The sequence below is a fragment of the Anser anser genome (genome assembly GCF_964211835.1).
Source record: "Anser anser genome assembly, chromosome: Z".
Classification (NCBI taxonomy): Eukaryota; Metazoa; Chordata; class Aves; order Anseriformes; family Anatidae; genus Anser; species Anser anser.
This window is the reverse complement of record NC_139723.1, coordinates 18,534,739-18,560,050: the sequence shown is the minus strand read 5'-3', so window position 1 is coordinate 18,560,050 and position 25,312 is coordinate 18,534,739. Positions and strand designations below refer to the sequence as shown.

The 25,312-nt window shown below is 41.8% G+C and overlaps 1 protein-coding gene across 9 annotated transcripts in view; it reads left to right on the top strand.

The window, feature by feature from the left end:
- The first annotated feature begins 226 nt into the window (after positions 1–226).
- The window catches only part of SEMA6A (semaphorin 6A), a 119,965-nt gene continuing 94,879 nt past the window's right edge, over positions 227–25,312 (top strand). The window contains exons 1-2 of one of the 9 annotated variants that reach the window (XM_083818215.1): positions 231–2,229; positions 2,276–2,663. The gene's annotated coding sequence lies outside the window, so the exon portion shown is untranslated. Of the gene's footprint in view, positions 4,259–25,312 lie in introns of all 9 variants that reach the window. The other 8 variants (XM_083818207.1, XM_083818209.1, XM_083818208.1 and 5 more) reach the window with 8 other exon arrangements.

The window sequence follows — 25,312 nt, the reverse complement described above, 5'->3', positions numbered from 1 at the left end:
TTCATGACAGCTCAAGTTAAATCTCTGCTAGACAGGAGAATCTCTGCTAGAGAGGAGTGTCTAAAGAGGAGTTGGAGTAGGTGGGAGAACCTCTCTGTCGCTTGTGTGATTTTTTTGGAAATTGCACAGCTCCATGGAGACCTCACCAACCATCCCTTACTGAACAGAGCCTGGAAAACCCATGGTGCTCTATCAATGCAACTGCCAAAAAGCAGCCAGTGAGACAATATGTTTCCATTAGTAAGGGCAATTCCTTTCCCCAGGCCACTGTGAATAATCCACAGTTTTTAGCTAGTCCAGGCAAAAAAGAAAAGGTTTTGTCTGTGATTTCAGGAAATCTGACAGAATGAAGAACTGAGATTGGTATTAAAATTCCATGAAAACGGCCTAACGTGACTTGGTGGGAGAGAAATATGAGTGTGGTTTACCAGGTTGAGTACAGAGAGGAAAAGGGAACAAGTTGTCAGGTAGAAGAAAGGAGGGTGGTATTTTTAAGCTGTGGAGACACATGAGGTTTTGCAGACTGATTCTAGCAAGCTAAGAGCAGAAGGAGCAACAAGGGAACAGAGGGCAGCAGAGTCAGCTTAAGTTCTAGCAGAAGGCTAAGCGTGTGGTTACAGTGTGTGATTTAAGCAAGGAAATTAACAGGCTTGGAAATTAAATACAGTGGATGAAAGAAGACAATCCTGTAAAAGAATCTGAATAGAAACTTCTGGCAACTGATGCCACAGCCAATACCAATGTATGGAAAATAGGATTTTTTAGTGCTTTCTGCTTCTTGCAGAACTTTCATAATATAAAAATCTGGTCTGTATTTTTCAAAACCCTAAATATAGGGGACAAAAAATATTCACTGTCAGAGAGCTCTTTTTGATTAATGAAGAAATGCAAGTGTAAAATAAACTGTTCAGTATTGCGGAAATATTTATGAAGTATATGTGAAGCGCACAGCAAGGGCTCAATCCAGATCTGCTTACAATTCAAACCCACAACAAAGTCAGTGGAAGTTCTGAACACCTCAAAACGCATGTAGTGATTGAGCATAATGCAGTGATTGAATGTCAGCATTTGGTACTGGTGGACGGGTATTTCCCACAAACCCAGGCTGCACTCTGTCTCTGTTCTCATTTCCTGACAGAGACAGAAGTAGTAGGATGAGATGGTCTGGGGCCTCTTTGTAGATACGGGATTAGGGGTCTTGGCAAATCAAGGTCCATTCATCTGGCTTACCCCCCTGACACATGGTTGGGTACCCAGAAATTATTTGTACTAGTTCAGTTCCCCTAATTGCTTTCAGATCTAGCTTAAGTTAACTAAAATTTATCTGTCCCCAGCAATTATTCTCTTTGGTGCAGAACTCTCTTCTGTTTTAGATTTTCAGGGAAAAGAAAGAAAATAGATATTCTCAGTTCCTTTGGTTAGAAAATTATCCTAAGTTTACATTCAGCTTAAGCTGACTGAGAGCAAAGGAGAAACTTTTCCTCGATACAGATGAATGTATTCCCTTGTAACCCAACGACTAGAAATTGAACAGGCACGTGTGTAGTTTTAGATCCCAAATCAAATGCCGAACCCAAACCAATTTCTCAGGGTCCTTTCATTATCTGGAAATAAAAGGCAGAGAAGCAGCTGTCGCAAACAAGCGATTATTTTAATTCTAATGCCACGCTTTGCGGTCCGAGTTGCGTCTGCCTTTTCACTTATCTGGTTCGAAAAAAAAAAGGGGGGGGGTGGGAGGGGGGAGAAGAAGAAAAAGCATAAATCACGTTAAGGCAATCCCGCTTGTACGCGAGGCTCTCCCCGCCGCAATCCGGAGGTCGGGGCCGCTGTTTCAGCCCTTCGGGCTTCCACGGGACCGCCCCGCTTCCGCCGGCCCCGGGGCCACGGCGTCGGGAGGCTGCCGCGGGGGGCGCGGAACGATCGCGGCGCAGGGAGGCGGTGGCGGAGATCGGGCGGGGAGGAGGCGGGGCCGGGCGGGACGCTCCCGCCCTGCGCGATCCAGTCCGGGCTTTGTCTCCGCCTCCGCCGGCGGAGCCGCGTCCCAGGGGCAGGGAGTGGGGGGCCGGGAGCGGGAGCTGGGAGCAGGAGCCGGAGCCAGCCGGAGCCGGAGCCGGAGCCAGCCGGAGCCGGAGCCGGGCGGAGCAGCGCAGCGCAGCGGCAGGCAGCCGGCGCCCCCAGCCCCATGCCCGGCAGCTCGGGGCTAGGAGCCACCGCGCTTTCCTGGCGGGCGCCGCCGGCCCCGGAGTTTTGCTGAAGCAGCCTTCGCGCTGGGGAGCGCTTTTGGTAGAAAGGGAGCAGGACGAGACCCCGAAATGACTTACCTCCCGCGGCACGGCTGAAGGGGACTTGCTGGAGTGGAACCGTAGTGGAATTTGGGTTTGGAGAGGAGTTGCTAACGCTTTTTTTTTTATTATTTTTTTCCCCGTTCTCTCCCCTCTTTTCGCCCATCATTGGAAATGAACAAATCGCATTTGCAATTCAGAAAGTAGAAATACTAAATACTCCGCCCGTCCCCCGCGAAGCACACAGGTAGTAATGACAAAGGATTGCAAAGGAGAGAGTGGCTCCAGTTTCCCAGAGAGATCCCCTTAAATGGATTACTAAATGGGACACTACATCAGCTAGTTCTGTCCTCTAGCTGCCTAGATACATGCACCAACAAGGTACAGTACTCCCCTGTCCGCGTCCGTATCCGACGTTTTGGGGTCGCGGGGAGAGGCAGGCTCAGGGCTCGCCCCAGCAGCGGTGCGGGGTGCGAGGCCGGCGGCTGCCTTCTGCCTCGGCAGCGATCGCGGCGCCGAGGGGGGAAGGAGGAGAAGGAGGAGGACGAGAGCCGCCTGCAAGTGCACACGCTGCGCTCGCCGATGCCACTTTCCAGGCATCTCGTGGCTTCGCCTTTTTTTTTTTTTTCTCCTCTTCCCCCACCCTCCCACCCCGGCTGCTTACCATGCTAGCGTCCCTCCCTGCCCCGCTGGCACGGCTTGCATGCGCGGTGCTCTGGCTCCCCTCCTCATCCCCCGGCTGCCCAGCCCCGAGCCCTGCTCGCCGGCCGGGGAGCCGGGGGAGGGCCGGGGGGCGGTGGGCTCTTTGTTAGAGGCACGGTGCGGGAGCTCCGCGCAGAGGCGTGACCCCGCGCTCGTCTCATCGGTGCGGGGTAGTTGGGCTGCGGCGGCGTGCCTCGGTTTTGTTCATTATTAGCGTTCTTAATTGTCGGGCTAGGGCTGCGTGCTGGGGTGGGGGGAAGAGGCCGGCAACCGAGGAAACTTCGCTTTTCCCCCGGTGCTGCCGGGGGCTTTGTTCGCGAGCACGGGCTGAGGCCGCGGGCTCCCCTCGCCGCCGGCCTCCATCCCCCAGCCTCCATGCCCCGGCCCCCTCCGCCGCCGGCAGGGGCTGCCCGGCCGCCGCTCGGGGGAGAAGGGTGGCTCCGGGGCAGGGTCCATCCCCACCCCCTTCCCCGGGGCGCTGCCAGCATCCCCTTCCTTCTCCTCTACCCCGCGGGCTGAAGTCTCTCTGCCAACCGCTCCTCCGCGGGGCAAGCCCCGTTCCACGCCCTCCGCCCTTCCCCTGCCGTTCCTTGGTCCTCTGGCCGGCTGTGCCCCCCGGGGGGAGAGCCGGGGAGCAGCGGAGAAAGTTTTTCTAAGGGGGAAGGAAGCACCGGGACGGCTGGCACAAAGGAGCTGCCGCCCGGCCGGGGGGGGTGCACCGCGCATCACCCCCGCTAGGGACCCGCCGGTGCCGAGGTGGGCGACGAGGGGTGGGCTTCGCCCCCCGCCCCGTCCACGCGAAGGCAGGGCTCAGCTCCCGGCTGACAGCGAGGCTCGGTGGGAGCCCGCAAATCCCCCCCTCTTTGGGCGCCGCCGCCGCTGCTGCTGTCGGGGGGCATCCCTCGGGGGGGCGGCGGAGGGTCAGCGCCGCCCCGGTGTCCGCCGACGGGGTGGGCGGTGGAAAGTTTGCGTCTCCTCTACGCGTGGAGAAAGTACCTGCTCCTTGCGAGGGCTCGGCCGTCCCACCGCCCCTTCCTGCTCCAGGGAGGCGTTTCCCGGGGGTGGCTCCGGGCGGCGAGCGGGAGGGGGGCTGGCGGGGAAGCGGGGCTGAGCCTGGAGCCCGGTCAGCTGCAGCGGAGATGCTCTTCTGCCCGCCGCCGCCGAGTCGGTCCTGCCTGGCTCTTCCCGGGGTGAGTCGCGAGGCGGCAGCCGCTGGGTTTTCCTCGGGAGGGCGGCTCTGCCTTCCCTAACCTTGGCCGCTTCGTCGGAGGGAGGTTTGTTCTCCTTTTCCTCTCCGGAGCTAATCGCTGCTTTCGAAGTTTGTAAATCAGCGCGCTTCCGCCAGCGCCTTTGCAGCACGGGTCTTTAGTTGCCGTAGTCGGATTTTTTATTTTTATTTTATTTATTTCACTAATAGACCTGCAGAGGTAAAGGCTGTAGTCAGCTCTGCAATAAATTTTAAAAGGCGCTGATTCCTGACTCCGCAAGGTGAACGCTTGATCCTACAAAGGGGCACACGCGGATTGCAGGTGTTGTAAATAATGAATCTCCACAACCATTTTCTGTCACAGGGCTGCGTGCAGTAGCTCATCATTTGACACAGATTTGGCTAACTTTTGCTTAGCGTCCTCCAGCACCCGTATTAATTATTAAGCTAACCTCAAAAATAGTGGGGAAAACCATGCCTCCAGCTACTCTGTCTTTGCAAAAATTATTTCAGTGACTGTGTTTGGTTTACATTCATTTAACGTGTATGTAATTCAGTGAGGTATTCTTGTGCCAGTAAGCTTTACTTGGCGGGTAAATCCTTTGGCATCAACGACCAGCAGAGTCAAGCTCTTTTAATTGCAGAACTCGTGGAGGTTTTGAGGAGTCAGTGGCACCTCTCTGACAGTAAGATTTATACAACTGTTATCACGTTCGGGGCTTCTTTTGCTATTTGTTTTTAGACAAGAAAAACAAAATGATCTTGCTCTGGTTAACTTCTGTGGTGTTTTTTTTTTTTTTTCCTTGTTTAATGAGACTAATCTAGTGTATTGTGAAGAAAATTGGGTCTGCTCCAGCAAACCCTTTTCTTCACGGAATTGCTTCATACGTGTTTGAAAGGAAATACTAGCTTCAGTAAGATCGGGAAGGTTCGTCACTCTTGGAAAAGTACGGTTGCCAAAGCACTTCACTGTCTAGGGTATAATTTTGTCTAAAAGGATCCTGTTTTTAATGCAGTAGCTTCTCGTAAGATATATTCCAAAGAGAAAATATGCTAACTCTCTTTAAAGCCAAACAATTTCCTATGCATGAAAATGTTGATCACAGTTCACCACTACTCTTCACTGCAGAAAATCTCTGGCTTTCATGCAAGTTTAGCTCAGGAGCAGAATGCCCAGATGAGGTTTCTGTGTGAATGCAAAATGAATTTTAAAATAGTAATTAATACCATAAAGTATAATTGCTACATTTGCTCTTCCTGTAGTAGGAATCAAATGCTTGAAGCGCGGTTGAGTATTCTGAAGGAAAATGAATTGTATGGTCACAGATGTTCTGTGTATTCTCAATTAGTCTAAAACTATTATTCTTACTTCTAATGGCAAAACCAGCCTTATCAAATAAGCTTGTACCTCTTGAACCAAAAAACTGTTGGGCAGTAACATCTATGAGAAACAAGACTGACTAACATCTTCAGCTACTTGAAGCTGGAAGTGAATATTAGCCTTAGTCCCCTCTTTAATGTCTGTAAATTGAGGAGCGCAGTTTCTGCTGTTTGAGACTGAAAAAAAGAGGTAGTTAGGTCAGGTTAAGGATGCGGAATTGCCCTCACTTTTTTTTTTTTGGGGGGGGGGGGGCAGGGGAAAGGTTGGTGGGGGGAAGAAGAAAAAGGGAAAGATCAAATTAATGACCTGTGATAAATCCAGAATAGAACTGTTTGCATTAAAAAGGAAGTAGGTGATTGTGAACCTGCTTGTGCATGTTTTGTGAAGGGAAGGGGAAATTTGTCATCTTGTTTTGAAGAGCCATACATAAATACACATGAAAAGAGTTCACATGGTTTACAGCAGGGGAGACATAAAATGTTTTCAGATTAAATTGACCTGAGCTAATATATGCCTCACATCCAACTTGTTTGCAAGAACACATTGTTATACTTCCCAAACAAATGCTTTGTGTATAGGATCTGATTCCCATGCACTATACCAGAGTGCTGAAAACAAACAACAGCGTAAATTCTGGAAAATAATATTCTACGCTATTAGGCAGAGCGTATGCTAGAGAAAAGTTGAACCATACTAAAACAGAAGTTTTTGCTGACCTAATTTGATACAGTTGCTGCAGTATTTTACCTACTACTATTCATTTATTAAGGAGGTAAATCTTTAGTCCTTGTCCTTACCAGTCTTGCTTGCCCAAGTAAGCTTTACTTACACAGCTAAGCCTTGCTTGCCTGAGTAATTGGATGAGAATAAATATTACTCAGGGCCATATTTTCATGTTTTGGTTTCTCCTGTTCTCTGGTGGGAATCGGTACTTGATGAGGACCTGAAACTGTGGTCCGAGTCCATTTGCTCTGGATCGACCTTCAGCGTTAAGTCAGACCTAGGTCCACGTCTTCTGAAGCAAGCAGCATTTGACTCAGACCTACAACAAATTGTGACAAACTTTGCCTTGACAGGGAAACAGAAGAAAGAGAAGAAGAAGCGACGTTTTCTGCTGGTGACCGCTTCAGTATTTTATCAGCATTAATTCTGTTGTTCAGGACTACCCTGTGATGGGTGAGCAATACACAGAGATCATGTTGGTAATAAGATATAGCCAGTATTGGAGTCCAGCTCCAAAAACATACAGCAGCCAGGAACAGTGTTTAAAGTCAGAAACAAGCAGCTGAGGGGAAACTCAGGGCCTAAGCATAAAACCTCTCCATAGGAATATTTTTATTTTGGGCCTGTTGCATCAGTCACTTGAGTAAGGAATAGTTTAGATGTGTGTAGGGCCTCTGAAAGCAGAAGTGAACCTCCCCAGTTCAAGTGCAAACCTGGCAGACCAGAGTTTTTATGCCTTTATTTTCTTTATCTGCTGTCTTCTGAGATGACTAAGCCATTAATTCTGGCTGTGGAAATAACTGAATGTTTATGTTTATCCGTGTTAAGGGATCTTTAATTGTCCACAGCAAATAAGGCTTTGGTTTTGGGTCTTGACTACAACATGGCAAGTATGGCAGCAAAGCTCAAAGACACTGCTTTAGGATTTAAAGGGAAGAGTGCCACCTACTGTGTCATAATTATACATATTGCATGTCCTGCATGTCTTCTGGAGTTCCCAAGCTGCTCACTTGGCTATCCCATTTTAGAAGCTGGGAGATACGAAAGGATTCAAAATTCCACATGATACGGGAATGAAGGAAAAAAACAGAGTAGAGGTGTGCACCAGGATATTCAGAAAGTATTAGGAATGGCTTATTAAAAGATATACATAGGTGTATTTGCTGTTTTTGTCACTTCAGACTTGCAAAAGCTGCTAACAGTTAGTAGTGGGGCCACAGGAAATAGGAAATGGGATGAGAGATCTATGCCTACCCTTATAAAATAATCATATTATCAGCTTTCATGCACTAGACAAAGGTATATGAGGCTGCCAGACTTGTCCTCTGAAGCCTAAAGTTTAGCTCTACTATAGGTTAAAAAAGGCACTTAAAAAAAAAAAAAAAGGCTTCAAAAAAGGAAGGAGAAAATGAGGGGAAAAAATCCATGAATTAGCTCATAATTCACTGGCAAAAACCTCCTGGTAGTTAACTCTTTCCCAGTGTGGAACTGCCGTTATTTATCAGCAATAAGGAGTGGTATAGTATACTCTGTGAATATAGAGACGTTTCTGTATGGAAGGAATTTTTCCCCAGTCCCCAAAGTGTTTCCGTAGTGGCTGAAATAGAGATGTAAAATGAAGTAGATAAACCAGCTATTAACAGAACTGCCAGTTGCTGTATCTCTAGAGTGAAGACATATGGTAATTCACTGCATTCAGTGATGACCTTTCCTTTAAAAGTACTGTTAATAATAGGCATTTCTATACAGAGTATTTATAACAGATACTTGAAACTCACATGTCATGGACTACCCAATGCCATTTTTAATTTAATTTTTTTTTTTAGCTACTGACAGAACTGCTAATGAGGAACTTTTCACAGAAATACACTTTTACAACATTCATGCCATGCTGAAGAGTTTCTGGGGGCAGATGCACAGTATTGCATGTGTGCTGTCTTCCACACAGGAAGCCTTTAGCTCCTTCTCCCACACACTTTGTAGGTAAAGTTGTGCCATGGCTGTAGGGTCAGTGATAAGGGCTGAGAAAGCATTCCTGTGCTTCTACTATCTCTGTAACCAATCACCTTTAGTGAAATCTTAATGTTTATAAAAGTGGAAAGAAATTAAGAATAACTCTACTGCATCATTTCACCTTAGTCTGAAACCATCTAGTGGATGGGGACTGTAATGGTGGTATTTCTACTGGAGATAAGAGTGGAAGTTTGATTATGCGCTTAAAAAAGGTATTTCTAACCTCTCATCAATTTTGCAATGACCCTGACAGACTCATGGGGCCTTCAAGTAATGAAAATGCATAGAGTATATAATAGATATGGGAGGATGTTCCAGTTCAGCAGATGGAAAAAGTACTCTCTTACATGAATCCCCAACACAATGGGAAAAATCTGTGTCCAAATATATTCCTGACTGCAGCAAACATTATTTCTACTTTCTTATCTCCAGCTGCTCAGCTTCATTCAGGTGTTCTATATATTGGGTATTTTTACATAAGGCTTTCATACTCAGATGGGAAATTTGCTGTGTTGGTTCCTTCACCATTGTTAGTGAACATTTATCCATTACTTGCACTTGCACTCGAGGCAGACGTTCATTGAAATGTTAATGAGAATTTGAACAGTTTCCAGTTCTGTAGAATATTTTCTTTTAGAAGAAAAATAATGCTGTTTTGTTGATGCCTTTCAAAATTTACTTTTTATTGGTAGATTGAGGTGGATTCTATGCTAATTCCTTTTGCATTCCTGAATTATGGCCTAGCTAGGCACTGTCGCTGGGATCTTCATCTATTAATCATGGGAGCTGCTTTCTTATTCGGTTGCCATAGTTTCAGTGCCTCAGATAGTGTTGGGGTGCCTTGGGAAAGGCTTGAGATATACTCGGACTTGCAAGCCTTGCAGTTATTTTGGCAGTGGTAGCGCACTGAAGGAACAGAGAACAGCATCCAGCATTATTCAGAGTTGGATTAAAAGAGGAAACTTCTGGATATGTCTCTCTGGACCTTGTTATGTGAACATCCAGCTGATATTTACTCCCAAGATTTGCTTTTTGTTTTGTCTTGCTGGTCAAATTGTACACTTCAGAGACTAATGGCTACCTTTATCCACTGCAAGAGTAAGAAAGGCTTTTCATTAGTTCTGCTGATAAATGGTTGGGTAAATTAGGGGATTTAGGGTTTCCTAAGCAATCCAGGTAATTTGTTTTATATTCTTTTTAACCTACCTACATAAAACATGACATCATGTTTGAGACTGAATTAATGTTTACTGTTTCCATTGTTACCTTAAATTTAATAAAATAACAATAAGTACCCTTCTGTTAGCCGCAGAACAGCTTGAATTACAAAGTAGCAAGAGGGAAATAAACTTTTGCCAGAACTAGTGTTCTTTCAGCACTGTGTTGACATTGGCAGTATTTTTTTGAATTATGTTTCAATATCTGTTCACTAATTCAGCATTAAAACATGAATACTTTTGGAAATGCAGAGCTGTTAGTAGTCAGGAATAGCTTTTCTTGACAAATGAGAGAAGGGGTAAAGTAGTAAATAGATCTAGCAAAAAAAAAAAAAAGTAGCTGGAAGACCATGACTTTGTCATGTAGTGTTGGAAGGTTTTGTTGTTGTTGTTTTGTTTTACCTGCTACATATTATATAAAATAATGCACAAACGTCTTTCACTAAGCAAATCATGGCCCTTTTTCCATAAAGCAAAAAAATTTCATCACTTCCATGTGAGCAGGAATAAGCCACGTGGTTTAGCAGAAATTTAAATCCCATTTCTCCTGCGCTTTACATTACAGGGTCTCCAGAATTAAGTGATTTCCTGCTAGTTTTAATAAAGCAATTTGGTTCTTGCACAGATAAGCTTGATAGGTATTTTCTGTTCAGAAAAAAAAAAAAAAAAAAGCCTTGAAAATTCACATCAAGCAAAGAATCATGGTAAAAGCTGTGCAATTTAGCTTAAGGAATTCAGTATAATTGGAACTAATCTGGAAAATTAGCCAATTTTTAAACTTTCAAATGGTTAGTTTGCATTCAAAGATGAGTTTTAAAGCTTCAGTCTGGTACTTTACTACCGAGTCTTGTCAATTTTTCAAGTGAGATCAACAAGCAGATTGAGAACATGTGCTTATTATTTGTAATCCACCCTCAGGACTTCTACCAACTGAACAGATTTTAAGTCCAAAACTTTCACGTGAATTTTAAAGATGATAAAGCTTTGTTTGCTGGTGGATGCACAGAAAATCTGTATTTGCAGTTTCATACTCTCAAATAGTATGCAAGTTCCTGTTTTATAGTCTGTTTTTTGCATACTCTGTATGCATATTGTATATACATATTGTATATGCATATTGTATATGCATATTTTACATGAATTGAATCCCAAACTATTCTACTGGTAAACCCACAATGCGCACGTATATAGCAGACTGTCAGTCTGATAGAGCGAAGTAATTTGGTCATTTTGTAGTTGTGTTTAGAAGGGATCTGGTGATTGCATTAAAACAAACAAACAAAAACTTAGTATTGAAAAACATCAGAGGTCAAAGACTGTAGAGGTACAAATTCAGTTGGTTTGTTTATTGTTGTTTTTTTCCCCTCAAAATTTACTGTACTCCATTTAGTTTCACGTTAGGCATAGAATCACTCTGTATAGAAATGTATTTAAGCAGTTCTCTTAAGGTTCATTTGTACTTTCTTTAACATTAAGTGAAGATTTTTATTGATTATTATTTTTTTTTATTCCCAAGATATTTAGATATGAGTGATAAGTGATTGTGTACTCAGTATAGAGGCCTAGTCTCATTCCTGTTGAAGAGCAGAGTTTCTACTGAACACCTCAGCAGCAAACCCTTGCTTCACTTACAGTTCAATGTAGTCCTGTCAGTTTTATTTACAGTTGTTAGTAAGAGTTATTCTACATCCCCAAGCAGCTAAATTTTAGTAGCAATATACTGGTCTCATCAAGGAAAGAAAATAATCATTACTGGAAAAGTAGGTATTTATCATATCTGTAGGTTTTTTAGCAACTTTAATCAGTTTCCCTTGCAAGTCTTGCATATGTTGAATAGCATCTTAATGCCTGAGCATTCCTGAAAGGCTAGGACTCGTCTTGGGCTGGATGTTTTTGAAGGGATGGGAGAAAGGAAAGTCTCCCTAGTTCATCCTCTGGGCTGCCCAGTACCTGGCCCAACACGCAGGGTACAGCTCGGTGTCCATCGTCTGTTGGCAGCACAGAGGTTGAGTCCCGTGGGATTATCTGTCTTGAGTAGTAATTCACTAGCATGGCTAAATGCAGCCTGGTATTCGATTCAAAATGCCTTTTTTATTATATAGAGAGCATCGCAGGCTGTTTAACTGCAATTTTGAACCTCAGGTCATAGTCTTTATAGTAATGGCTTTTCATCATAGCTTTTTAATGAAAGAATGGCATAATGCATCAAAATCAACTTCTGAATTTATTTTTTATATGAACTGAGTTTGGTACTATGTGTATAAACTTATATGAGTGTTCAACCTATTCCACTTCTGAGTAACTTGTTCTTATTAATTGCAAATGCCCAGATTTTGCAATTGCAGAGTATTGATCTTAACCATTTTAATGAGAAATGACCTAAGTTAAATTGATTTTAAAAATTTGCTGTCATCTGTTATAGGGAAGTGAACGTATGACATTTTTTAAGAACTGTGTCCATCCAGTAAGATATTCTTTTCTAGAAATACATTGGGCATAAAATTTTTCTTGGTGGAGAAGGACTAGGGAGGAGAGTCATTTCAGTTTGTGCAAAGAAGAAAAAAAAGCAATTTTCTAGTGATTCTTTGGGATGCATTTTTTTTTCTCACCTGCTAAAATTACTTTTGAATTTAAATAGGAAAGTGTTTTTCTTTACAAAGAAATTTAGGGTTGAATCCTTAAAGAGCTGTCGTGGGAAGAGGAAAGATTTTTGCATGAGCTACTATACTTTTTCATTTTTATCTGCAAGGTGTTTCCTTTTAATTCCGTTGTAGGGAAGTTCAGCATGTTCAGATACACTGATTAATTCCGTCACGAGACGTGTATGTTGTAGGGTGGTGTCTTCTTTTTTGCTTTATCCTGTTCTAAGCATAAGACCTAGAGATACTGCCAGAACACTTCCTTTCCCAAGATTAAAAAAATAATAATAAATCCTGTTCCTGTTCAACAGCATGTGTAGTCCAAAAGGCGTATTTAGCCAACTTGGAGCTAAGAGCCTGAAGGTGTGAGATGAAGGCTAGTGACTGACTGGCTGAATGTGAGAATAATGCAGTTTTGATTTGTCAGAACATTTTTCTTAGTGTACGACATGAGAGTATTAAAGAATCTACCAGTAGGAAAAAAAAAAAAAAAAGAAAAAAAAACACCACTGAAAAGCAGTGTCTAATAGAATAAGTTCTCTCACATACGAATTCCAATTCCTTTTCATCTCACCTTTTATATTTTTGGCCAATTGTTTTAATTTGTGTTCATCTGTACTTATGTCATAAACTATCATATGTAGCTGAAATCCTGGAGGTGACATCATTTGCAAAAAACACAAATAGCACCCAGCTCAAGTGTTTGAGTGAGAGTAGCAGTTCAGCCTGGACTTTTCTGGTAACGCGTTGCTGTAACTAAAAGCTGGTGATATACAGAGAAGGGTGGAAAATATGGACTGTGTAATGACTGCTAATGTCAGAGAAGGTATCTATAAGAATGCTTGCATTGATTTACCTTGAATAGCAAATCAGTTCTTCAGACTTCTTTTTTTCGTAAATGGTCAGCAATCAGTTTTAGTTTAAAACAGATGAAAGAATTCATTGTTGTCACAGTCAAAGAACTTTTCAAAACATGGAATACCTACACAGATGCACAAACTGCTGTAGATATTTTTTTTTTAGGAGGACTAATCCTGACCTCCTCCTTTGTGTTGTGCTACCAAAAGATGAATATTTGGATTTCCTGCTGTAAAACTCTGTACAAACAAATCACCTTAGCTTACATGAGTATGTCATCAAAAGCAATTATATTACTTGCATAAGTAAGTGTAGAGGGGCTGGGCCAAGGCACAAAAATATGGGTTACCAGGACCTGACTTTTGATCTCTTAACATCAAACAGAAAAATGAGGTCACAGTTTTGCTTCAGACTCTGTCTGTATTTATGTCACCAGGAACTGGACTTGTCTAGAAAGGCTATGCTCTAACTCATTCATATTAGTGACATAACTCTTGTTGACTTAAGTAGTTGTTAATTCCAGAAATTTAAATTTTTGGAAAGAAATGACCTCATGATCCTGCTAATTTTAAAACCATCAGGGAGACATGGTTCTGCAGAATATAATGGCATCTATATGTTGAATTGATATTTTAGCTTTAAAGAGTCTAGTACTGGAAATTTTTTTCAGAAATAAAACACCAGAGAACATAAGTTGCCAGGCTGTAATGTTGCTTAACAGCTGTGTTGTCTTCCTCTAGACAACCATCCTGTGATTGCCTGCTGTAACAACTGTCTGCCTTATAAAAAAAAAAAAAGGCTTGTGGAAGAATGAACAAAATCCTTTTACACAAAGAGGAGTAAGTCTTAAAGATTTCAGTGGGTAGAATTTACTTAGAGAGAATCCACTCCATTTTCCTTAGAGTGCATGTCTAAACTGGGAAGCGGGCAAATAACTTTTCTTGCTGTTATATGGTGGCCTTAGACATTGCTCTAAGTTTCCAGAGGAAAAGACCTTTCACCTTTTGACACATTTTCTAAATCCAGGGGCAAAGCTGTAACTAATAGCATACTGTCTAAAGAAACAGAAGCAGGGATTGGCCACATGTTTTTATGCTGAAAGTAAGGAATGCTTGTCTTTTAAAGTTTTCCTACAGCTTGTTCAACAGGACTATCTACATGGTGAAAACTGGCAGGAAAATACACTGTGCTTTTTACTTTGCATGTAGCCTGCCCTCTTGTGTTTTAAAATCTCAGTGCAGGCACTTCAGGCGTCCAGACAATAACTAGGGTAGTGAAAAACATTGAATAACAGGAAATGACGGACACAAGACATGCTCTTCAAAGGCAATGAATTTTTATGTGTGTGTTGTCTTGCTGTTTACAGCGTAAGAAGCAATATAGTTTTCAGCTATAAGAATATGCAGATGCAGAGATATTTGAAAGTGGGTTAGCCAAACTGATATGCAGAAAAGCTCCAGGAGTCAGTTCACAGCCATGGGTAAAGGCCATAATGCACTTGATTAAAACAAGGTGTGCTGCCTACAAGAGGAATTGCTAAAAAGATTCCTTCACAGTTTTCATGTCTCAGCTCTGCTTTTACAGAAAATAAATTCAAGTTTAGTCTCAATGGTTGCACGATTCTGGCTACAGAATCAGTCACGACTGGTAAGAAAATCAAGCTATACGAGTGCAACCAGTTAAACATAAAATAACACAATTTGTGCTGAGCAAAAACTGTGGCTGTGCATATTTGCAAAATGGTGTCCTGGCTAAACATTCACTTGGTCTGTCTTGTGCTTTTGTTGTCTTTCTGCTTAGTTTTTAATAGTCAGAGAAGGGCAACAAAAAGCACTGGTTATGTCAAGACAAATTAGTTGTTTTTTTTTTTCTGAGAGAGGGAAAGATAGAAAGAGGTTCCATCTCCTTTAAACTCTTTTTTTTTCCTGCTGTTCAAACAGGATGGTAAAGTTTGCTCGAAGCTATTAAATAGTTTCTGGCAGTAGTCCTAGCACTTCCCCTTACTCATATGAAGTATATTTTATGTAGCTTAGAAGGGGATTTATATACTCTCATGTTTAAAGAGCTTCTAGAATTTAGAAATATGTAAGAAGTTTTTGCAAGACGAAGAACAAACTGCAGCAGATGTATGGTGTGCCAGTGTTTAAAAGAATAAAGAAACAGTAGTTTGTGTAATTCTTTGATTCCTAAATTACATTTGAAATGGATAAAAATAGGTTTGATCCAAATATGTAAGGCCATTTTAATTTTAAATTTTCCAATCATTTTTTTAACTTCTTGAGGAAAACTGTGCATGTTTGGATTTAAATTTTTCCTTGGGTCTGTTCCATGTGAACTCAGTCCTTGCTTTAAACCATTTTGTTTCTGTCTTGCCAAGACATAGCATCTTTCAGAATTAATTTGGTTTTTAAAAAAAAAAAAAAAAACAAAAAAAATATAAATAAATAAAGGAATATTATTGATCTAGAACAGGTAAAACACAGATTATGGAAGTGATTCCTTTAGTCATCTTGCAATGACTTTTAGCATCAATCCCAAGCACTCAAGTCTTGATAAATATAACTTGGAGGGATTCACGTGTTGTTTTTTTGACTTCAAAGCAGGATACACACAGACGGAATTTTATATGTTTTGGAGTAATTCTGCTCTCACTCCTGTGTGATATGTTGATCACGCAGACAGAAATCAGCAGAAGGGCACTGATGACTGGTCAAGCTCATGTGCTTATTTGGGGCCCGTTGACTTGCCTTGTGGTTTTAACCTTGTGCCACTACTGAATCTGCTCTGCCAGATATGCTCTCCTGGGCTCTGCTCCAGCAGTAGAAGACCATTTAGAAAAGGTGACGTGTTTTCATTCGCATGCTGCAGTTGCTGTATGGTCGGATGATTTACAAAAAAACTCCTTTCCTCTTAGCCACGTTCACACCTTTGCCCAATGCTCAATCCATGCCTCAGTCATGATTTGGTAAGGCTGCAGGTCATTTCCAACCTAAGTGATGCTATGTTTCTATAATTCCAACAAAGCTTTGGGTGGAAAATTGCTGTCGAGCAACTGGCATTGTGTGTAGAAGAAAGGTGTGTGCACAAAGGCAGCCCTAAGCTCTTTGGTCCCGTCTAATCAGGTCTCACTTTTTAAGAAAGACTGCAAGCATATAGTTCTTCTCAGTATGCACCACAGACTCTGGCATCTGTCCCAAGTCATCTCAACACCCACTGATCAGCCTGGAAAATAGGGAGGTTGTATGTCGGAGAGGATATTGGATTTTCAGTGGGACCAGTACAAGATGAGAAAGATGAAGAAAGTGTTCTACCATCGAGCCTTCTTTTTGAGAGCCCTCGCTCTGCAGGTGCACTGCCATCTCCAGCTCCACCATTCAGGTCTTACAGATTCAAACAAGGAAAGGTGTTTTCTTGCCTGTATGATGCAGTTAGGAAGAACAGAGGAGCCACTTGAATGACAAGGCAATTCATTTTAACTAGCAGATTACTTTTTAGAAATAGATGGGACACTCCATAAGACATTGTTACACACTTTTGATGGAACCTGTGATTTTCCTAGGAGTATATGCAATATTTCTACTGACATCAATGGATGTGAAACAAGGACACTGACTTTGGCTGTGGCTTTGGCTTAAAAAACTATAGGACATCTTAAAGTCACTACTGTCATTCTCTACTTTGAACTCCATAATACCTCTATATTACAGTGTAAGATATAAATAGATTAAACGTTTGTCTGAACATGCAAGACTAAATGGAAAACTAAGGACAAGAAGTTTCCCCTAACTGCAGAAAAATCCTTACTTTTTATCACTTTAAATGAAATCCCCTTCCTGGACTGAGTGCTTCATACCTAGTGCATATTTTCTGCATTAACTCAGCAGGTTAAAGGATAGGAAGATGTGTTGTCCTGCTGAAGGATATGTTGGAGGAGAATAAGTAATGCAGAATTTATCCACATCAATATTTGTGGTGTCTTTGAAGTGTTAATAATACTTGGAAAAGTTTAAATGTCAAACTCATGCCTGCTCTGCAAGCTTGAGAGAGAGATTGCCAGAAAGCTATGAATAATTTCCAGAAAATTGATTTTTTCCCTGTAGCAAAACAGCTAAGATGGCCCAGGTATCACTATCTTGACTGTGTTTTTTTGACTAATGCTTCACTCAAAATATTTTAATGAAAAGAGAGATGTTTTTGATAGGTTCTTCCCAATCATGTTGGAGTTAAATTTATGGAGGCATATCTGTGTTTTCAGTATGTGTAACCTCTCAAAAACATTATTAATGAAAAGATAACATCATGATTACGTCAACCAGAAACACATAAGCCTGGAGTAGATTTGGCTGTGGAACCATTGTGCTCTTGATTGATCCCAACTACTACGCAAGTTGGGGGACAAATATAGATAAGTAGACTAAGTTTTATGGAAAAAAATGGCTATGGGAAGCAAGGAATGTAACATAAGCTCAGGACTGAGTGGTGGAAGGTTTGTGGAAACAGAGAAGTTAAGGGAACCAGTATGGGCATATATCTGCACTGGTACACAGAGATAGCAGGGTTGCTGAGGGATGGGGAAGAAGACAGGATGAAAGTGCTTTACTTCATTGAAAACCTGCATTTCTCCATGGAATGCTTCCTTTGTGATAAAAGTCCCTGTCAAGTGTATATAGGAAGCTTACAATGAGAAAAATGGATGGCACAGGAGAGGTGAAATCTACATAGTTTGTCTCTCTGCCTGATTTCTTCACCTTTTGTATAGAACTTGATAGGTGGAGGGGAAAAAAACCCAGATGGGACCCTCCTCTGTCCCTGTACCCTCCTCCTAGTGCTGGGAAATCTCCTATGATGCTTTGGCTTCTCTTACAAGCTGTTGGTAGAGAAAAGAGAAAAGGTTTCCATCATTGCCAAGCCTCTCTAGTGGTGGGCTTCTCTCTCTAGTTGTGGGCCTTTCTGTGAGATTGGTATGTAGCAGTTTTGTTGTAGTCTAACTCTTGGGTAAAGAGGAGGAAGGAGCCCTTACAGTACATGTGTTCTGAGGGAAGTTACTAAGGGCTGTATGAATTCCTTGCTGCTGGACTGATGGTGAGTTTACATGGGTGCAGCACGTGGGAAGGGCATTGGCATTACCCTGTGCAGCTGGCTGGTCGGCTGTGTGAAACAAGTTTGTGGCTTTTGTCCAGTTTCCAGTGATATAATAAAACTTCCTTTAAAACAAAACAAAAGAAGGAAAAAAAACTGCACCTGGCACTGTTTGGGAAAATTGTCATTAGCCTCGGCAGGGTAGCAAAAGCCTAGGTGAGCACAGAGGTTCAACTCCTAAAAGTTAGGTTTCGATACATTATACTTTTTTTTTTTAAACAGGTGTTCTGTGTTTTCCAAGAGAGGGCTTTTGTCAGTACACCAGGAGAGGGGGACGCTGGTGGCTCTGCGGGCAGTAGGCCCCCAGGCCCTGTTTGCCACCTCTGGTGGACCCAAACCTCTTGCAGGACTTGCCTTTGATGCCCAAGATGAACATCATGGTGAGGATCATCACTTTAAGGCATGATGTCGTGCATTTGCTGTAAATGGTGACATGCTCGTATGCCTGTGCAGCCTGTTCTCCAGCTCGAGACCTGGATGGCCGCAGAGGAAAACCCTGCCAAGCGCACGGCTCTGCAGCAAGGCAGGAGCACAGCGTGGCAGCCGGGTAACACCAGGAGGCAGGGCAGTATGTGCGGCTGCTCCGTCTGATTTGTGGTGGATGTGAGCAATCTGGTATTTGTCACAGGTCTTAAAACTAAAACCGAGTGTAAATAAAGAACCCTACTGCGAGTGAGCGAGATTTTTATAGCAGTTTCCAGGAATGAAATCAAACCTAGACTGTGAGGGAAATATTCTCTGCCATATCCAGAGTTTGTGTACAGAACTTTTCAAATAAATGCTTTGTAAAAATGATTTAATTCTGCTGTGATTATGAACCTTCACAAACGTACTGTTTCACATTATTCTTTTAAATAAATTTTATTAGCAACAGCTGTGACTCCTCAATCCCCCGATTTTTTTTCAACAGAAGAGAGTTGAAGAAATACTCAAATTATTTTAAATGAAGATTTTGCTTTTATCTTAAGCTAAAAAGTGCCTGACTGTCCTAGTAATAATCAGACAGATGCACTCCTACTTGGATAGGCTGCAATGAACTGCCTTTAGTTCAGACAAACTGTCTTTTCAATTCCTAGGACATTCTGTGAGTATTGTATGAGTATTGTAAATATTGTATGAGTATTGTAAATGACACTTCTTGGTGGCAGACTGCTTGAACCCAGAAGCAGGCTGCCATTGCTGCACTGTAAATTAAACAACATGCACACGTATATTTTCTATTAGTGTTGGGTTTTGACCCGTATTTGAGTTGGCTTATTTGTAGTGTGGTGCCCTGTGGAAGAAGGCAGTGTTTGAATGCTGAGGAGCAGGTCGTCTTTCCCACCTGCTCCTCCAGCACATAAAAGACAGTCATGGTTCAAGGAGTGGGGATATGCCCTGTGCTGCTGGGTCTGTGGTTTGGTTTTCCAAAACCAAATGGGCTTCCCCAACTCCAGCTCCTCCAACTCCTGCCACTGCTGCACAGCTTCCAGCATGTGTGGCTACAGCCTGCTTCTGCAATTCCTGATGTGAGCAGCGGCTGCAGGCGTAGTGCGCTGCTACACAGCTCCCTGCTAATGAGCTTGTCTGCTAATTAAATAAAAAGACAAAGTTAGCAATGCCTTTGATATTTATTCTCAGTGTGGCCCTTTTGGCTTGTTTAGAGTTTCAGGGTGGTCCTGAGGGAAGAGATTTGGTAAGCAGTTGCTGAGTTTGTTTTATACTTTATCAACATTGAAATAAAGTTTTAAAAATACTGTTTTGTTCTTTCTAAGCCAGCTAATGCAACATAATTAAAAAAAAAAAAAAAAAGTAAAGCTGAACCAAGACCAAACATGCTATTTAGAAGAAGAAGAAAAAAAGTTATCTGAGAAAGTCCTTTTGTGGCATTTGTTAATGCTTTTGTATATGCCACACATGTTCAGTGACATCCATGATGAATGGCAGTCACACATTAAATAGCCACCTTACTTGCGCTTTGTTTCCTAATTCTCCCTCAAGATTACTAACCATTTCAGTCTTCTTAAACAGTTTCAGGCAGCTGCCATTTTCTTACAGGAAGAAAAAAAAAATTAAAAAGCCAGAAAGGTTGTCTTTTCACCCAACAAATGAAGAATTTCCTATCTAGAAGTACATTTGCTAAGGATAAAACCTTTTTTTTTTTTTTTAGTTGTCTCCTAGTTGTGTGACTTATGTAAGTATTGGAATGGAAAGCATTAATACACCTCATAAATCTAGACTGGGTCATTCTGAGATTTACTATTTAGAATTAGTTATACGTTTTTTTTTTTTTTCTCCCTTCCCTTCTCTATCTACTTCTGAAGATAGATTCTAGCTAGCTACAGCATTAAATTTTGATATTTATAAAAGCATGCAAAGTGGTATGAAGCCATAACACAGTTTAAATGTGAAATGCTACAAGCATTCAGTAATGCTTCTCCTAATCATGGCTTTTCTCTGGAGGTTTGTTTATGACTGTTGCTAAAGGTGGATGGTCCAGTAGGTGGACTTGTGGTCTTAATGGCCAGTATGACCATTCCAGTACCAACAAAGGTGTGAGCAGCTTCAGATATGGGCCTTGTCTGCTGTTTGGCCAGAGTTTTCTGAGGACCTTTTGTATGCAAACTGAATGAAAACAATTAGTGTTGCTACTCTGGCTCTTTGTCAAGGCCAGGTCAACAAAATAATATAGGTGAAGTTGGGATAACTATATGCCAATTCTGTGACATGGTAGTTTTCATGGACTACTCATGCAGCAGAATGATGTCACCATTAGTGATTTTCCTCAGTTACTTCACAGTGTTATTTTCAAGTCCATGAATTAAAGGACTGCCAGTCAACTAGTATCAAGTAACAATTGAGAGACTGCATCTCTGTGTGACCTTTCCACAATAACTGCAAGTCTTGATTTTGGGGTGACTGTCAGGCTGGAGGTTCAGTTCAGTTACAGTGATTAAACAGAAACAAGTTCAGCTTGTGCCTTTGTCTTCTGAATGAGAAGATTAAAGGTTTAGAAATTGGCGTTAGGAAAAGACTGTGTTAAAGATTATGAAAATCTGCAGACATTAAAATTTGTATTTTGGAAAGGTGTTGAAGGATAGATGTATGTTGTAAAGGATGATCTCTCTGATTGTTTCGTGTTAATTCATTAATATTCAACATGTATGAGAACTGATCTAGACATTGTAAAGTAAAATGGAAATATGGCTAAATAATTTTCTTTGTAGGATTATATAGGAAAGGAATCTGAATTAATTATCAGAGACCTACTTATGTATTGTACATGGGAGAGCTGGACTGGCAGGTAAAGCACTCTGGGTAAAGTTATTTTCATTCTGATTCCTTCAGTTATAGACATAGATGGCTTGAGGCTCGCCACTAAATATATTGTCTTAGTTCCATTTTTTTTTTTCAAAATGGAAAAAAATCTTCTCTACATACGGTTATGAAGAGATTTAATATTAGTTACCCATCCTGTATTTTTAGGAGAAAGGCTACAGAGGTATCAGTTTTATTATTTTGCTTAATAGTGAAGGCTAATGATAAAGGAAATGTTTCATTAAAGATGCGTGTGATAATTTTCACAGTATTACAAATAAAGAGATTTTTATGTTTTATTCTCCCCAAGGGTTTGCTCTTATGGTTTAGCTTCATCTTCTTTTATGAAGCATTAAGGAAGGTGTCACGACTCTCAGAATTGCTTAATATTCAACACTTCCTTGTGAAATCAGTGGCAATTGAAGGTGCAGCATATTTCCAAAATGCAGGCCACAGATCTATATTTTTTACTTGCAATAATAGGCAGTACAGGTCTTTCCTTTAACCAGATCCTGTAGCTCTTGTTTATGCAAAATCGCTGTGGACTTTTGGAACTGGGGAGGAAGGCTGTGGAATCAGCCCATCTTTGGATTGGGATGAGTATTAAAAAAAATGATAAAAACAGTGTAATCTGTGTCCATTATCACCTTTTTTCCTGTTCCAGAAGGACCAGAAAGTACGGTGGTGTACCCTGGGGTCTCTCTGTACTGCTCTTTGTTGGCATGTGCTGGGCTCCAGTCACAAGCTGCCCTGACATGGGCTGCCCACCCAAGCCCCCCGCTGCACCTCACCTCTCCTCCTCTCCCTCTGCATGGGTTCCCGAGGTGGGATGGGTGCTGTTGGAGGGCAGGCACCCCTTCGCTGCTGCAGGAGCCTCCCAACCATGGGCAGAACAAGCTCGCCTGTCTGCAAGTACTGGTGCTAGAAATGCTCAGTTTTGTCAGTGGCTTGAGCTCCTCAGCCTGGGTCTGACTTGTGGCAGTAAAATACGTTACTGAGTCTTTCTTTATGTCTAGGCATGAAAGCAGGAGAATGCTATTTTTTCTGGTGTCCCTATAATTATGAGGAGGTAGGTGTTGTCAAGGTCCATTGTTCAGGTCTGACAAATAGTGAAATCAGGAAGCTTATAAAGTGTACTGAGGAACCACCGAGTTCTCTTACTCCTGGAAATCCATGTAATGACACAATTCCAGGAGCTAGAGCATCAGTGAAAATGTTATCAGCCTTGTGACAAAAATTGCAGCAGTTAGCAACACTGGCACATAAGAAAACTTTCCTTTAAAGGTATAAAGATGCACTGCATTAGCTGGTAAGTGATCTTCTGGTGATTCTTAAGTTATCTTCAAAAAGATATATGTTTTTGTCAGCTGTCACTTAACACAAAGGTTGGCTTGATGAATAAAGAAACAAAGACTTTATAAACTTTGGTGTTACTGTTCATTGTTGGCTATCTCAGAGTCAACATGGAGACGTTTCCTGTGAGCAAACAGAGCGTGAAGCTAATGGTATGCCTTCAGACCCCAGGCTTGTTTAGTGATGGATTTCTTGCAAATCAGCTGTTGGATGTAAGTCATGTTTTAAACTGCTAGAGGGACTAGAAATCAAGGTCAGTGTAGAATCTGTCCTGTAGTTATTAAAGCTGAGGAGCATAAGCATGGTTGAAAAATGCAAGCAGGTCTCTGGTACTTTATTTAAAAGCAAAATAAAAATAAAAAACAAAACACCTACAGTTCTGTGGGTTATATTGAGTACGTACTTCTGAGTTCTGAGGGAGCTAAGAACAATTTTAAAAATTCAGGAGTGATAAGGTAGCACGAGAGGAAAACTGGAAAGAGCTTGACTCTAGGGAAATAGTTTTTTACAAATTCTGGAGAATGCGAAAAGCAGTGACACTGCAGTTTGATTCTTGAACTTTATACAAGAAATTTTGGCTGTCATCAGCAATCAGACTCTCACTGGGAAAAGAAGTATCATCTGCAATGAACCCTTTTTTTAAAAAAAAAGCAACAACAAAAACCAACAACAAAACAGCAGAGTCTTCAGAACTTTCACCTGATTGTCAATCCTGTTGCATTTGAAAGTAGGAACCAAAGCTGCTAAATCAGGGCTGACAGAGAAAAAAATTATGAGAAGGGAAGCTCACTCTGAATAGGCTGAGGGTAGTTCCACAGTCACCAGCACAATTAGCAATGACCCTATTTAAAAAAAAAAAAAAGAGGAATAAAAGAGAGAGAAATTGGTCTAGTAAATTTACTCCAAGTACATTCGCTAGCCGGTGAATGGGTTTGCAACAGCTCTGTGTCCACACCAGCTAGGTGGTCTTGTAGAGCAAAGTGACGAGGAGAAGCATTTTTAGCCTGGTGTATGTGGGCACTGGAGCACAGAAGCAGAAGGAGTGTTGTCACAGCTCAGCACACAGCGGTTCACCAATTAGCTCTCAGTGATTTTGTGCAAGGTACTGTGTGTATGTGTTAGCACAGGGCTCAGCTGTGGTCAATAAATTCTGGTTTTAAGGGTCTTTTGGTAAACTCACTCTTTTGTTTGGTGTTGACTCACTGTTATTTTACCATATCAATATATACGAGGTTTGTACAAATTTTAGTGCTGGGAATTGCCAGTAGTACTGCTCCTATTAGACATGAAAAGAAGTGTAAAATTGTAGACAGAAGCATTTCCTGGTAATGATCACAAGTGAATCAGATAAACTTATGGATGGTAGGGATATTAAGATTTTGCACCTGCTTTCAAAAACAGGATATAACCTCCAGATAAAGTAAATGTATTAAATCAGTACTAAGTGGTATCTCTCTTCCTTATAGAAGACCTGATATTTGGTAATTACTTGCCATTAAAAAAAAAAAAATCCTACTTCTTCAGTTCACATAAAAACTGTATTTGCAGCCTGCCTTTCTAGTGTATAAACACTTTTGAAATAAAGTCAGTTAGTGGGAATGATTTTTTCAGTGGAAATCACAAAGGTTAGAAGCTATTATTCAGCCTATTCTCACATATCTAATTTGCTGCTCTTTGAAACTTTGCTGTGGTGAAGTACAATATTGTAATTTTCATAGTATGAGAGGAGGGGAAAGAAAAAACACAAAACTTTAGACTCTGATCGCAGACTCTATGCAAGATGATTCCCATTGCCTTCAGCAGCTTGTAGGATCACTGAGACTGGCAGAAACCTTCAGGAGCCTCGCACGTGGCCTGATGAGGCTTTGGATTAGCTTGAGTTACAGAAGCCTGGCCTGGTATGTGCTGGGGAAAGAAAGGTGTGTGAAAACCATGTCACAGCCAGGGCATAGATGTACTATTCCTGGAAATCTGTATGACACAAAGATGCATTGTTCCCTGCTTCTTTCCCTTCTTCCCTTCCCAAAACACCACTGTATGGGAAATAGTGGTTAAGGACACGGCCTGGCAGCTCTGCGCCGACATCAGAAGATTCCCTTTCAGAAAATGCCTTGTTGTGGCTTAGCTGCATGGGTCTTTGTCAGGTATGCCCTCCGAAGGAGGTTGAGAGCACTGAAAGGGTTTGAACCATAAAACCATGCACTGTGAGCCGGCCAGAAAAAGTGCTGGCTGTGCTTGTGGTTCAAGAGCAGAAATAGTTCTCTATCATGAAACTGGAAGGGATAAGAAAATATTTGTTAGCATCATTTTTTTCAACTCCCTTTAATTTTAGAACACAGTTTTTATTTTTGTTACTCACACTTAAAACACAAAGCTGCCAGACTTCATCAGAAAACCAATTGCCATAGACCTCAGCTTTTTTCGTGCTTTATGGAATACAACACCTGCACACCACGGTGCTGGGTTCTTCATAGATATGACCGGAGGCATATTATATCAGG